The sequence below is a fragment of the Gavialis gangeticus genome, unplaced genomic scaffold (assembly GCF_001723915.1).
Source record: "Gavialis gangeticus isolate Ggan-Ray unplaced genomic scaffold, GavGan_comp1, whole genome shotgun sequence".
Lineage (NCBI taxonomy): Eukaryota > Metazoa > Chordata > Crocodylia > Gavialidae > Gavialis > Gavialis gangeticus.
Window position 1 is genome coordinate 126,327,697 of NW_017729024.1, and position 13,991 is coordinate 126,341,687.

The 13,991-nt window shown below is 44.6% G+C and overlaps 1 long non-coding RNA gene across 5 annotated transcripts in view; it reads right to left on the bottom strand.

Annotated features, from left to right (window-relative positions):
- Nucleotides 1–304: 304 nt before the first annotated feature.
- LOC109297698 overlaps nucleotides 305–13,991 on the bottom strand; it is a 22,566-nt gene continuing 8,879 nt past the window's right edge. The window contains exons 3-4 of one of the 5 annotated variants that reach the window (XR_002097393.1): nucleotides 10,624–10,877; nucleotides 305–1,069 (exon numbers count right to left, since the gene is read on the bottom strand). This is a non-coding gene — a long non-coding RNA (uncharacterized LOC109297698). Of the gene's footprint in view, nucleotides 1,070–4,317; nucleotides 4,352–9,334; nucleotides 10,257–10,549; nucleotides 10,878–13,991 lie in introns of those variants that run through there. The other 4 variants (XR_002097392.1, XR_002097391.1, XR_002097390.1 and 1 more) reach the window with 4 other exon arrangements.

Genomic DNA, 13,991 nt, shown 5'->3' on the forward strand with positions numbered 1-13,991 from the left:
CTAAAGCTGAAGGCAGGAGAAATAACCCGCACCCCCCACGCACCCTGTTGGGCAGGGACAGCCGGCCGGCAGCAGCGGGGCCGTGCCCAGCTGCAGGAGGGGGCGGAGAGGCTGAGCCGGGCCAGAGGGGCCGGGAGCCCTGGGGGTGGCGGGCAGCTCAGCTCTCCCAGTTGCGCACCGCCGGCAGCGCCGCATCTCCCCGCCGCGGCCCGGCACACGGGGGAGCGCTGCCATCTAGCGGGGAGAGGCCGGAGTGCCCCTCGCAGGCAGCCGACAGCCCGGCCCGGCCCGGCCCGGCCCGGCTCGGGGGCCGCGTGCGACTTGCCCGGCGCTCCTCCCCTGCCCCGTGCAGCCAGGGGGGCTGCGGGCAAGAAGACGCCCGCCCGGGGCTGAACATCAGGACAGGATCCGATCCGCGGAAAGCGGCCCCTGCTGCGCGCACAGCTCCGGCTCCTCGACCCGCTTCGCCGCCCCCCGGCGGTAGCTCCGGGCCGGGCTCTCGCTTGTAGCCAGGCTGCTCCACTGGCTGTGGGGATCTGTCTGGATCCTGGGCGCAGGTACCAGCCGGCCCCGCCCTTCGCTCCGTCCGTTTCTTTAGACGCCAAAATTGCTACGGAGAGCAGAGAGGAGCCGGCACCCGCGCGGCTGAAAGGCCTCGCCGATGAGCGCGCCGTCCCGCGCGAGGAGCCGGCCACGGCTGGGGGCGCCTCCCTGGCCGTTTGCTAACGCGGCTGATGCTCTTGTGGAGAAACTGTGGGCAGCAGGTTCATGCTTTCCCGATTTCCAGCCGCCCTGCCCGTCTCCTGGGCCAAGCGCCGCCCTGCGGGGACAAATCTGAACGCGACCCAAGTCATTTCCAGGTCTCTCACTCCTGTCCTGGCCCATGCAGGCGCTCCTGGCTCGGTGGGAGGACAGGCTTCCTCATCTAAGCAAAGCTTCCCCCGATAATAGGCATCAACGTGATCCCAATAACTCAGCCTAGCAGAAGCCGTGAGGGTTGGAGTGAGATTCCCCGAGGTAAATCATTTGGCATGAAGGATCCCCACACAAGATATTTTAGCCTGATCTCCTGTGCAGATTCATAACCCAAGACAGAAATAGAAAAACACAGAAAAATAATAAGAGTTAATTTTATCTGTCTATCTATCCATCGATATAGATACAGAGATAGATATAGATATCTATATATAGATATAGGACCTTATTATATATATATATTTGTATATCATATATGTGTATATGTGTCTATAATAATATAATATATATTATATGTGTGTATCTCTTATATATACTTGTATATGTATAAGTGTGTGTATATATGTGCTGCCATTGGGAGGACAGCATGGGAAACCAAGCCCTGCACTGTTCCTAAAAGTCCATGTGCTATCTACAGATGACTGCAGCTGAATGACGTCCAAGACCCAACATATTCTTTCCCCCATATCCAGCCCCAGGACTCTTGAAGTGCTGTGACAGAGTACGAATTTCTCAGCCAACCTCCACTGTTGAAGTGACTGAATAAGAAGAGATTGGTACTCTTAGCTATCATGATCCAGACCAGCTAGGGCATTCTAAATTAAAATGAATGCCTTGAGTTATACAGGGAAGCAGAAAATCAGTCAAGCTTCTTGCATTAGATGAATGGATTCCCACCTGATCTCATATCTGAGTTACTCAGGCTGTTTGTTCTGTGACTTCACTAATGATCTCCTGGTCCAAGTCATAAGTTAAGGTGACACTGTATGTTGGTGCTGGATTTAAGGCATTTGATCATCATCATACCAAACCTTTATGATGAGACTGGGGTTGTCTTTGCTCTTTAGGATGAGCAGGTATATTTTAGGGAAAAGGTCTCTGGGAATTCTTTGTTTTTTATTAGGTCAAATTAGGACACTACTTTCCCCATTTGCTTTAGAAACACAAGAAGTTAGAGGCATAATTTTAAAGGATATTTTAAAGATAACACTACTATCTGAATTTGTAAAAGCTGGGCATTTTATATTTAAGTTCATGGAAAGACTGCTCCAGAAAGAATTACATTTGTATTCTTATTTTCAAACTCAGTACACATATGTGTACAGGTGCACATTGCTCTTCACTCCTCAAAAACTGGCAGAGTGGAGAGTATGGGAGAATTAAAAAAGAGGATGGAAGTGGTAAAGAAAGGGGTAGAATGTCTCAAGTTTTGGAACTACTTTTCTTGGCACAGATAGATGAATACATTATGCACAATGCAAGAAATATTGGAAGGAAGTGAGCCATGCCTCATTCAATGTACCGTATGTCTTACAAGACACAGCAAATGAGGCAGAACTCTACATACTTTCAGAGATGTGCACGGTAGTCACACACACGTGCATATTACAGCATTCCTTCACTTAAGGCAGCAGAGGCGTAATGAGCAGCTGGCACCCTGGGCAAACCCTGAGGGAGAGCGAGGGACAATTCTGAGAGTTGGTGCGGGGTATGGTTTCAAGAGCTGGGGGATGCTCAGGTTTCAAGAGTGGAGGTGGATGCACCAGTCTTACCCATGCTGGGAAATCCAAAACAGACCCCAACTGAGCTTCTGCTGTTACATATTCTGGTAGCTGTGGCTAGGGTCTGTTTTGGAGTCCTCAGCATGGGTAAGCTGTGGATCTGCTCTTGCTGCCAGGGCATGGACTTTATAGGGCTGGAGGATGATTCCAGTGCCACTCCTAACGTGGTGCCCAGGGAAGGAGCCTCTCTGGCCCACCCCTAATTATGCCACCATCACGCAGGATTTCTCAAAATATAGGTTGTAGGTCCTGAACAGAGAAGAGGGATGGGGAAGATTTTACAAGGGATTAGGAGGTGGAACAAAATTATTAACATTTTGTAACAAAATATGAATAAACAACAAAAAATTATAAACATGGATACACAGCATAAGTCTTGCACTATTAGAGTTTGGTATGTTTCACTGCAATTAGATTGTTAAAAACTGAGACCCTCACTAGCATTCTCTGAGGACACTAGAGCTTACCTGAATATGTAAGATGTTAGAGCCCCTGCTAATAAAACAGTCTTAAGCTTGTTCTTTTAGATATCCTGAATTTATTCCACTCAAGTCAATATAAACCATATTAAAATACATTATTTATAAAGTAGGGCAAAGTACAAGAAACCCTGCACACATTTATTCAATTAACATGAGTGGATATGTTGAGTGTAACTCATATGGACCAGAAGCACTGTTAAAGTTCACATAGTTATGACATGGTCTACTTTCCAAAGTTGTTTTTTGTTGGCACAGTTTAGTATGTATCTACACCCAGGTTTCAGTCCTACTCCTAACCCCAGAATTTCTGTTGGTAAAATAAGACTATCTCCTGAATGGTAGAAGAGTTCCACTGACAAAATGCTTGCATGAATTCCGCATTAACTGTCCTGGTAAAAGCCGTCGTTCAGCAACATTTCCACAAAAAAGCCTGTCTGGTCATAGTTTTAAACTCTACTATCTTGGGGTCACAGGATGCATCTACATGTGCCAATTTATGGTGCTTTAGCTGTTTTTAAGGTGCATTAAGAATGTGGGTCTACACATGCACACCCTTAATGCACCTTAAAAATGGTGATTTTAAGTTAATCATGCCTAAATTTGATACCTGCTTAAAGCAGGTATCAAATTTAGGTGCTATTATCCTAAAATTGCCATTTTTAAGGCACACTAAGGGCATGCATGTATAGACCCATGCCCTTAATATGCCTTAAAGCAGGTATCAAAATACATGCATAAATGGGTATCAAATTTAGGCACACATAGTTAAGACATCTTAAGGAACATGTAGATATGTTAATGTTACACAAATTGCCAATTGCTCAAATCATAAGCAAGACCTTATGAGGGAGGATAAGGCAAGATGCCGCGTTTATTGATTAAGCATTTAATACACACACACACTGTCTCTCATACCGCAATTTCTGGTCTGTGCTGGTATACATTACCAGTCTTATCAGTACTCAGAGCAACTCAGTGGCCAGCCAAATTGATCATGAGTAGGGAGGCAGGCTCCTGCTGGTCCATCCCATCAGATGAACCAATGCTCCAGGATAACATGCAGAACAAGACCCAAAATTGATATGTCTCACCCATCTTTTATAGCCTTGTCAATTCATCCTTGTGGGCTTTTGCTGTGTTCTCACTATGTTCTTCCTTGAACGTCAATTGCCGTTGTTCTCTCACTGTTCTGGGGCGGATTCTTCTTGTTTTGGTCTTTTATATGTCTGCATTCTTCAGCCAGTTGCCAGCTGATGTTTTCCTTTTCCACAGACACATTCTCACCCATTCTCTCACACATACAGCATACAAAGGTCGAGCACTTATGTTAAGCTACAGAGCAATACAAAATGGAGTTTCTTAAGGCAATGCAAAACTCAAGAACATTCACACGATTAAAAGCAATAGGCAAAAAGTCTATGTGTATAACATTAAGACTCTTTAACACCGTGCACAGGTTTCCCTAGATTTATGCTGTACATGTGTTCCTAGAAAACAGCACATAACTTGAATCGCATAAAGGGAATCCACTTAACAATGTAAGAAATAGGAATACGTTCCAAGACCTCAACTGTATTGACCCACAGACCCATTTCTACCTCTTTTACAAGACAATTTTGGTACTCATCAACAGCAGACAGTACACACAAGCACAGGACACTATCATAATGGAGATGGCAACTACAGAAACACCTGTTGCAGACAACGAGCGAGAAGCACAGATCCACACAGGAGACTATATTTTGGTGCGTGTCACAATGCACCAAACAAAGGAGCTGACTGTGGGCTTCTACCACACCGATCACATAAGAGTGAATTTACCTCACAAATAACCAATTTTTGGTATAAAATGGTCATTGCAAAACAGTGAATTCACACATACAGAACCTGCATAAAGCAAGGGAAGCCTCTATGTCGACTTCAGTGGGCCAAAGCTGAGCCCGCAAGGCCCCACGCTGCTGCCAGGCACTGCTAAGAAGCAGCAGTGGGTGCTGTTCTCCAAGGCACAGACACTAGAGCTGGAGCAGCAGTTTCAGCAGCAGTGTTACCTGTTGGTGTGCTAACTGACTTGGGGCACCTGCTGCTGCTGCTTCTTGGCAACACCCAGTGGCAGTGCAGGGTTCTACGGGCTTAGCTCCAGCCCACTCTCGACCAATGCTGGGGAGACAGGAACACAGGGAGGGGTTTAGAGCTGGGGCTGGGCTGATTGTGTCTGGCAGGGACTGGAGCTCCCACTTCCTTGACCAGCGCTGTGCTGCACCACCCAGATATGTTGCTGTGGGCTTCAGGGCACTGGCGGGCAGCTTGGTACCCCATGGCCAGGCCCAGCGCTGCGTGCAGCTGCCTCAAGTTGCTAGACATGGCTTTGGGGCTTGGGTGCACCCTCTGCTCACTTGGAGCAGAGCCACCTCTGGTTGTGATCTAGCAGCTCTGGCTCCACACATGTTGCTGACAGACCCAGCAGCCCCTGAGCATTCCCTGCACCTTTCTCTGCGCTCCCCAGCCAGAAACATGTTCACTGGTCATGCTGCCCCAGCAACTTTCCCAGCGTAGCACCTGTGCATTGCCTGCAGGGTCTGGCACAGCTGTGCATGCAAGGGGGCTGTCCAGGGTGCTGCCCAGGGCAGGCTGCAAATGTGTTCACCCACATTAAGGTGCCTAAAGGCATACACCTATAGATGTGCACCTAAATCCACTTAATGCGCCTTAGACTAAGGTGCATTAAGTTTAGGTAAATGTAAATTCACATGTTGACAAACCCACAGTGACTAGCAGCCTGCCTCCACCTTTAAGAACCCCTTATATTATGGGAATGCCTCTTTTCTTCCTAGCTCATCTTTTCAAGCATACCTCCTAGGCTACCACATAGTCCTGCACGTGCCTCTTAGTAGTCTCTTCATAGCAGATCTCTATGTCCAAATTACCACTGGGCTGCCAGGCTCCAAACCTTTGTCTGGACTTCCACCTGTCCAGCTTCAGCCCTTTTTATCTGGTTAGACTCCTTCAGTCCAGGTCCCCCCTCTTTGGACCCTACCTTCATGGGTCTCAGTCCCAGTAACAGAGAATACCGCTAAGGCACCCCACCTGTGGCCTCCTCCACCCCTGAATCCACAACTCTGTCCTCTCGTTTTAAACAGTGTCAAAATATAAACACAAGCAAACCACTTTCCAACTGCAAGTCACCCCATTTTGGCTCCTTGCCTCACTACACACCCTAAGCTCTCCATGGCTTTCTCCTTGCAGCCCTAGAGGAACACTTAGGCATCAGTCACTCTGTCTCCTGCAGCCTTCTCCCTCAAAAGATCCTCTCCCTGCTGCCTGCAGTGTAAGATTCCCCTGCTAGCTCTCAGGTTCATGGGGTTTCTGCTCTGCTTGATAACCAGGCTGACCCCTTACCCCCGTCCCCTCAGCAGGGGACACCCAATCCCCCAGGAGCCTTTACTACAGCAGCACAGCCTAACAACATCCATCCATAAAAGCCATCCTGGCATACTGTAGTAGTGTATTGTGGGGAGGGGGGCAGAGGGAGTTGAGCTGAATGGCACTCCTCTCTGGGATTTTTGCCATGGGAGGCATCCAGTAGAGTACTGGAGGTAAGGAAGTGAGCAGGGCACCTGGGACAGCCACTGGGGAGCTTGTGCCATGGGGCTGGTACAGCCAACATGTAACAAGTGTGTCCCTCAGCTGCAGCAGTCTCACTGCAGGGCTGCCTGGCTTTCATGGCTGGGCACCACAGGGCTCTGCCTGTCATAGCGAAGGCTCCCAGGGGAGCAATTATGGTGCCCTTTCTAATTAGGCTTCTGGGCAGGTGCCCTGCTCCTCCACCCTCATTATGCTACTGCTTCTATGATGAATATGGTATGCTTAGTGGGGGGCCACCATCTTTTCATAAGTGATAGTGGACATTTCAAGAGGCCTGGAGGAAAGAACCATTTTCAGAGTCCATTTCAGAGCTCGCTGAGGAGGCACACATGGAAAAGAGTATAAATCCCATGGAGAGCCGGGAGCCTTTCCATACACAGATGGGCCTGAGCCAGACCCATACAAGGCTGGAACTAGGACAAGGAATAGAAAGGAAATGAAGCTTTTATAGCTGTACAAGACATATTTATTTCTATTTTGTTTTGACAGACTCCAAGCCTCCTGCTCTCTTCCTCCCTCAAAATTCTAGCTATGTGCATGGAACTGGATGAAGGAGCTGACTTTAAGGAGCACCTTATTTGGTTTTGTTTCTTAAGAAACAGGTACTGGCAAGAGACTATTAGAATCACTTAGTAGTCATCATGTTTTGGCTGCAAGACAGAACTTCCACAACAAGAAAATGCTAATATAAATCAGTTCACTGCAAACAGACAGAAACAGATTTAAACTGACACCTGAACATAACATCAATGTACGTAGTAAATTTAAAATAATCCCTGCAAGCAATCCAGTGTCACGTCAGTGAGAAAACCCAATTTGCATGATTTGTATGAACTCATCAATTAACCTGTAATGCAAATGGTACAAGAGACTGTGCTTTGGTTTTCAAGTCCAAAACAAATTGCTCTTGTGCAAAGCTTGGTTGGAGGTAAAGATGACGCTGTTGGCTTAGCAGAGTTCATTTGCTTTGGTTTACAGACTCAGGTAGCATGGACAAGCCTACTCCTTTATGGAGTCTTCTGTTGGTCTTTATACAAAAGGTCTACTTGTCTTCTAAGATATTCTCAATAAAATTTTCCAGAAGATATTAGTCAATCCTTTCCCGGACTTTATTTGAAAGGATAACCTTGTCTCTACCACTGAGATAGGAGACCTTGATGTCACTCTGTTAAGGAGCAATTCTGGCACTATAACTGAAGATAGTCTGACAGTATATGGGCTGGTACCTTCATAACACAGCATTATTGAATAAAACCATGAGTGGCAGCTATCACTCATTTTAAATTTAAACTGATTTTCTAAATGCCCTTGACAACATACATAACATTGGGGTGTTGCTATAGCTGTGATGGTCCAGGAAATATGCAAGCAGGGTTTTTTTATGATATCATTTATTGGACCAACTGTATAGTTGGGAGAGATGTTAAAATTGAAGAAGGTGGCTTCTCAGTTTTTATGGGGTCCTCCTGCATAGTTGTGTTGTTTGTTTCAACCTGTGTGTTAGCCCGATGGTTGCATAACATGGAGATGATGTTATTTCTTGTACAAGCTTAGGATATAGATGTTTCTGTGTGGCCTGGCATCCTTTTTATTCATGTTATGGATTTTCCATGGTGGACAGTGGATTTCAGTATTCTCTGTGCCTAACATTTTTCCCAGCTATACAGGTTGGCCAATAAAAGATATCACCAAAAAAGCTCTTTCTTCTTTGACAGCATAGACAGAAAGTATTGGTGGTAGATACTGAAAACCTACACATTTCCTTGCAAAATGATCTAGTTCTTCCAAATTCTCTTTTAAGATGTCAGATGTATTGTGATTTCTAGTCAGGCATTAACAAACTGGTTTGATGTTATTGCTGGAGTCAGTGAGGATAGTACCTTTGGTGTCGGCATTGATTCTGTTATGCAATAGATTGTTATGGAAATTCGATACTGTGAGTAGACTGCTTAAAGATAAGGATTTTCCTGATAATACCTGTTCACTGAACACATTGATAAACAAAATCCAACTAAGAGTTAATCAAATTAATACTGCTAAACAAATAGGTTTTATAATTAATGCCTTGGGACATAGTGAAGTCCTTTTCAGGTGCCCTGAGGTTCTGTGAAATATTAGTATTGTTATGTGCAAACACCTACACATGATTCACAATATCTATCTGGAGAGTTCAAATAGGAATCCATAGTCCCAAAATATTCTGACCTACATGGTCTTTCTGAGTTATTTGCAACAGAAGAATTGCTCTACTATTTTTCCATAGTTAAAAATCAAGTGAAAACTAAGAGCTGAATGCCTTGAGTCTAATGAGGGGTTTGTTGAATTTAAAAAGGTTTGGAATGACTGTTCTAAGAGGAACAGCTTTGATTATTGATTTCTGTTTAGTATAGAAATATTCAATTTGATCAGGCAAGATGGGTTCTGCTTTTTGGAAACTCTCCCCAAAATGGAAATATGGTACCATCAGCATCAGTACTATGGTGAGAATTTTTACGATGAACATCCTGAACATACTTCTGCACAGAATGGAGTTGTGGAAGAGCAGCAAGTCTCTTCACAGAAAGTTTAACAGCTTTAAGTATAGATGCCAGGGCTGGATATTTAGAGTAAAATGGTCAGACATACTAAAGCATGTTGAGATCTTGGAGCAGTCATCCACAGCTACACAACCCATACAAGTGAGAAGGGAAACTTGCCTTGGCCACATTCTGAGATTCCTGGATAACAGGCTCCCCAAACAAGTCTTGTCTGGGCAGCCCTAAGGCAAAAGGAAGAGAGTCATTCTAAAGGACCTTTATCAGCATATTAAAAACTAAACCAACAAAAGTACAGGTTAATAACCTAAGCAGATTTAAAAAATGGCCTGGCGAAAGAGTTGTTGAAAACTAACCATCTGTTCCAGATGATGTATCAAGTGCACTGGATATGGGGTGTAGGATGCCATCAAGCCACCTTGAACAAATGTCTTCTCTAGGATTTTGTCTGGTGATGTATCAACCTTCTTTTTGCCTTACTATTTCTAGTAAGTTTGGCATTGCATACTGCATTATCCCTGCCCTCTAATCTGTCCCAAGTACTACCTTCCACACTTCCCCCATTAATCTCTGGCTCTGTTCCCCACCCTACTTATTAACAACTTGCTTTTAACTTGGGCTGTTTCCTCTTCCATGATGCCTGAGCACTTGGAAGCATGAGAACATATCAGGGGAGAGTTTCTGCAGCTATACAATCTATATCTAGCCAAGTCCACAGAGATATGAGTGCAGTATGCTGCAGTACAATGGCACACTCTTCAGGGGGGCTGTGAGGGTTCCCCCAGCCATATAGTGTCTCTAGGGACTCTTGTAATTGCTCTTGTCTGGTTCTTCAAAATCAAAAGCTTTGCCCTTATCCTCCTCCTCCTGCGAACAGCATTTCATCCAGCCCCTGCTTAAGTTGCACCTTGCTGTTGTTCAGTGTTCAGAGAATGATTTCATAGCCTGGTAGACTGGGCCCCTCAGAATCACTACTGGCATTGCAACCCCACCACTGTTCATGTGCTAGATCATTGGTTCCCAATCTGTGGTATGGGTACCATCAGTGGTACACAGACAACCTGTCAGTGGTACCATTAACATATTTATTATAATTACTGTATATGACAAAAAATTACTGGTGGTATTTAAGGTTGAACTGAAAAATGTGCTGGTGGTACTTCATTTTAGATTGGTGGTGCACAATCTGTCAGAGTTTGGGAACTGCTGTGCTAGATTATCCTTACTTGCAGCTTTTCAAAAAGCTTGAACATGCAAGCATCACGTACCATTCCTGACCTGCCATTTAATGTCAGTTTAATGACCTTGGGGAATATTATGAGATGAAAGAAACGAAACCGTGGGACCTGGATCCTGAGCAACTACAAATACCACAAGCACAATGGTGGGATCTCATAATGTACTGTAGAAATAAGGAAGTGTGCTTACTGGTAGCAGTGAAGAGACAATGGGATATTTGTCCATGCTTCACTGCCTCTTCGTGATGTGACACTCCTGGCTATCACTAGTAAACACAGCCAATTGTGCACTGCTGGCAGCTGTCAAAAGTTATACCAATAGAAGCTTCCAGTGCAGGTCTCTGCTGCTTAGGTTTAGTCTTTGTTAGAGGTCAGTTCAGGCTCAGAAGTGATTTGGAGAAATGGTCTAATCAGAAGAACAAAGGAAAGTTGTTCCAGTGAATGCTAGGGAAAAAGTTAAAAAGAACTTAGAAATGCAATGAAAAAAATATATGATGCTCACATAGTTTCACATGGAGCGTGAAATTTAAAAAAACTAAGCATCCATTGTTGAAAGATAATCTTTCCTTAAGGGAATCTAGCCTCAGAAAGTTAATTCAGTTTGAAGCTTTGTGGTTCCTTTGGACTCTTCATTACTGCGGGAGTCCCAAATTTCTGCAGCTGCAAAATGCTGTCTTCCACTTGGGTCTGCTTAAATGTCTGTGTCCCATCCTGTCACGATGACTCACACATCTATAACCTACAGGCTAGATTGCTGCAATTCATTATAACTGGGCTTTAGGATTCTGCTGTTAAAAAGCTTGGAATACCTAGTCAAGTTTAAAGCTATGGAATTGGCAGTAAGTATCTCAGAGAAAGGACTGGCCTATGTTGCAAGGCTTGTGGTTGCAGACAGCAGTAGCCACAGGGAGGCTGCCAGGGTATATACACATTCGCATGACTTCTAGCAGCCCCCTATAACTCCTGCCAGAGTCACATGGCTCCACTTCAGCAGCTGTGCTGGCAGGGAGTGCAAGTCCCCCTGGGAGACACCAGCTGTTAGAGGGGACACAGCAGCCAGCAGAAAGCAGAGATACATTTACATGCACCTTCTGTCTGCTGTCAGGTGACAGCAGTAGCTTTCTGTCACTTGCAGAGCTGGTGTTTCTCTGTGGCAGAATGAAGGGGTGAGGGTGAACACAGTCATAGTTTCATTGATTTTCTGCTGGCAAAACTATGTAGCGTTGACCAGGAAAAGACCCCTTTCTCAGATAACTACCTCTATTGGAAGCTACATGCCTCAGAAACTACAGTTATACTGAGGAAGATGCTCATGAGAGCAGGACTTCAGAATCACTATTAAGCTCACAATTTTCTGAAAAGTGTGCATGTCTAACTTGGCTTTGGCTTGCCTATGACTTGGTTTTCTCAGATCCACAGTTACAGTCAGTAAAGTAATAAAAAGTGGGGAAGGACTGAAGAGAAGTGTAAAGAAACATGAAGGCAAGAAGAAAGTTTGAGTGAGCATGAGCAAGCAAAGGGAAGATGGAGGAAATAAAAGCTTGAACAACAAGCAAATATTTACTTGATTGCCTTGGGGAAGGTAAAGAAAACCCCCCCAGGACAACATTTGTAAATGTTGTTTGCTGATTTTTGGGAGGTATTGAGAGATGACTATGATAAATAAATGACAAAACTTGGGTAAACAGACAGAAAACAAGCTATGGAGGAATCAAGCTTTGGAAGACATAAGATGAGAAGGGTGGTTGCATCATCAGTAGTAATGGAACAGAAGAATAGAGAAGACAGGAGGAAAACTAAGTTTAATTTCAGATGTCATAAATGTGAGCTATTAGTAAGCCATCCAGGAAGCAGTGTTGGAGAGACATGCATGTCAATGGGATGACATGTACTACTGCTCATCAGTGTGCTGACATTAGGAAAGATGTTCCCTGTGGGGCTTTACCCTCCACAGAATTGGGGTAAAGCCCTGAACATATACAAACAGATGAAAAAGTGTAGAGCTAAGCAGGGACTGCAGGGGATCCCAGACTTGCACTGATGAATGCACTGATATATGGCAGTCTAGTTACTCATGTTTAGCAGCAGGACTAAAGGATAAGGTAGCAGGACTAAAGCAGAACTAAGAAGAATGCTTAGCCAAGCTCTCATTAACCAGATTAAATTCATTTTAAGCCCATATCTCCTGAGAAACACCCTGTTCTGTGTACTTGTTGGTAAGACTACAGGCAGAAAGGGGGTGTCAGACTTAATTCTCCTGAATGAGAACATTATCTACAGTCCTACATTTACTCAGTATTTTGTCACTGAATGAATTATGATTCAATAGTACATGCATGTATTGCCAGTGTCTAAATTCATGACAAGTTTCTGGTGTAGGCATAAATGGGTTAAAGTGCAAGGGAACTTCTGTACCAATCACTATGACCATTAAATATATTTGATGAGAGAAGCTGAGAAAGATGTATTTAGGCCAAGTCAAGAAAGACAAGAAAGTGTTTCTTGCTAGAAACTGTATATTCCCAGAAAGTTAGAATCTAATACACTTTAAGGATTGCTATCGAGTGAGCTTGTTTGGACAGGTGTTCCCTCATTGATCCAGAATAAAGAAAATTAAAAGTAACCAATCAAAAAGGGAGGAAATTGTGCTCTGTTGCAGTCAACTTTCTTTAAAATATATAATTAAAAGAATATAAAGGAAGATTTAACAGGGAGGAACAGCAGATGATGATGATCAGAAACAGAACTATGGAGAGACCCTACAACCACGTGGCTCTCTCCACTGTAGTGGTGGGTAGGATCCTGTGCTTGGATGTATTAGAAGTGTTTGTGTGCCTGTGTGTGTATTCCCTCCAGTTAACATGAATAATAATTTTTTGTCATCCATCAGCTTCTTGCTGTATCTGAGGGTGGAGATTCACTTGAAATAATCATCGGAAAGATGAACAAGTTTTGGTTCTGGGAAACAGAATAATGTACAGTGCAGTGTTGTAGATGGGTAAATTAGCTCTGCCACTTAGTAGAGCTAATTTACCCACATAAAACACTGCGGGATTTCAGCATGACACTGCCTGGCAGCATAGGAATACTTGGAGAACTAAAAATTGTCACCCCCCCCCACACACCCCCCTTTGCTTGCACTCCACTTGTAATACCTCTGCAGCTTACCCACTAAGAACCCCTGTTATAGCAAATGGGAGCTAGATATATCACTTTCCAAATGTGAAACAAAGTCATATTTAGTAACACAAAATTGGTATTGTCCTGGACAGTTTGGGACAACTGACATACACTTCACTTGTATGTCAGCATTGCTTTAGGTCTTCATATTCTGGGGCTCGTGCAGAAATTCGCTGCACCTGGTCTACGATTACGTGGCTTGCTTTAAGCTGTGTGATTGTAAATCAGGAGTGGTGTGCAGAGGTTTTCTGGTGCTGAGAGCTGTCCTGGGAACCAAATGTAAGTAACGCATGGTGGTAGGAGGAACAGGTGGGATTGGGAGGGCTAGCAGGTCCATGGGGCAGGGAGGGGGAGGTGGTTGGCAGGTCTAGGTGGGGG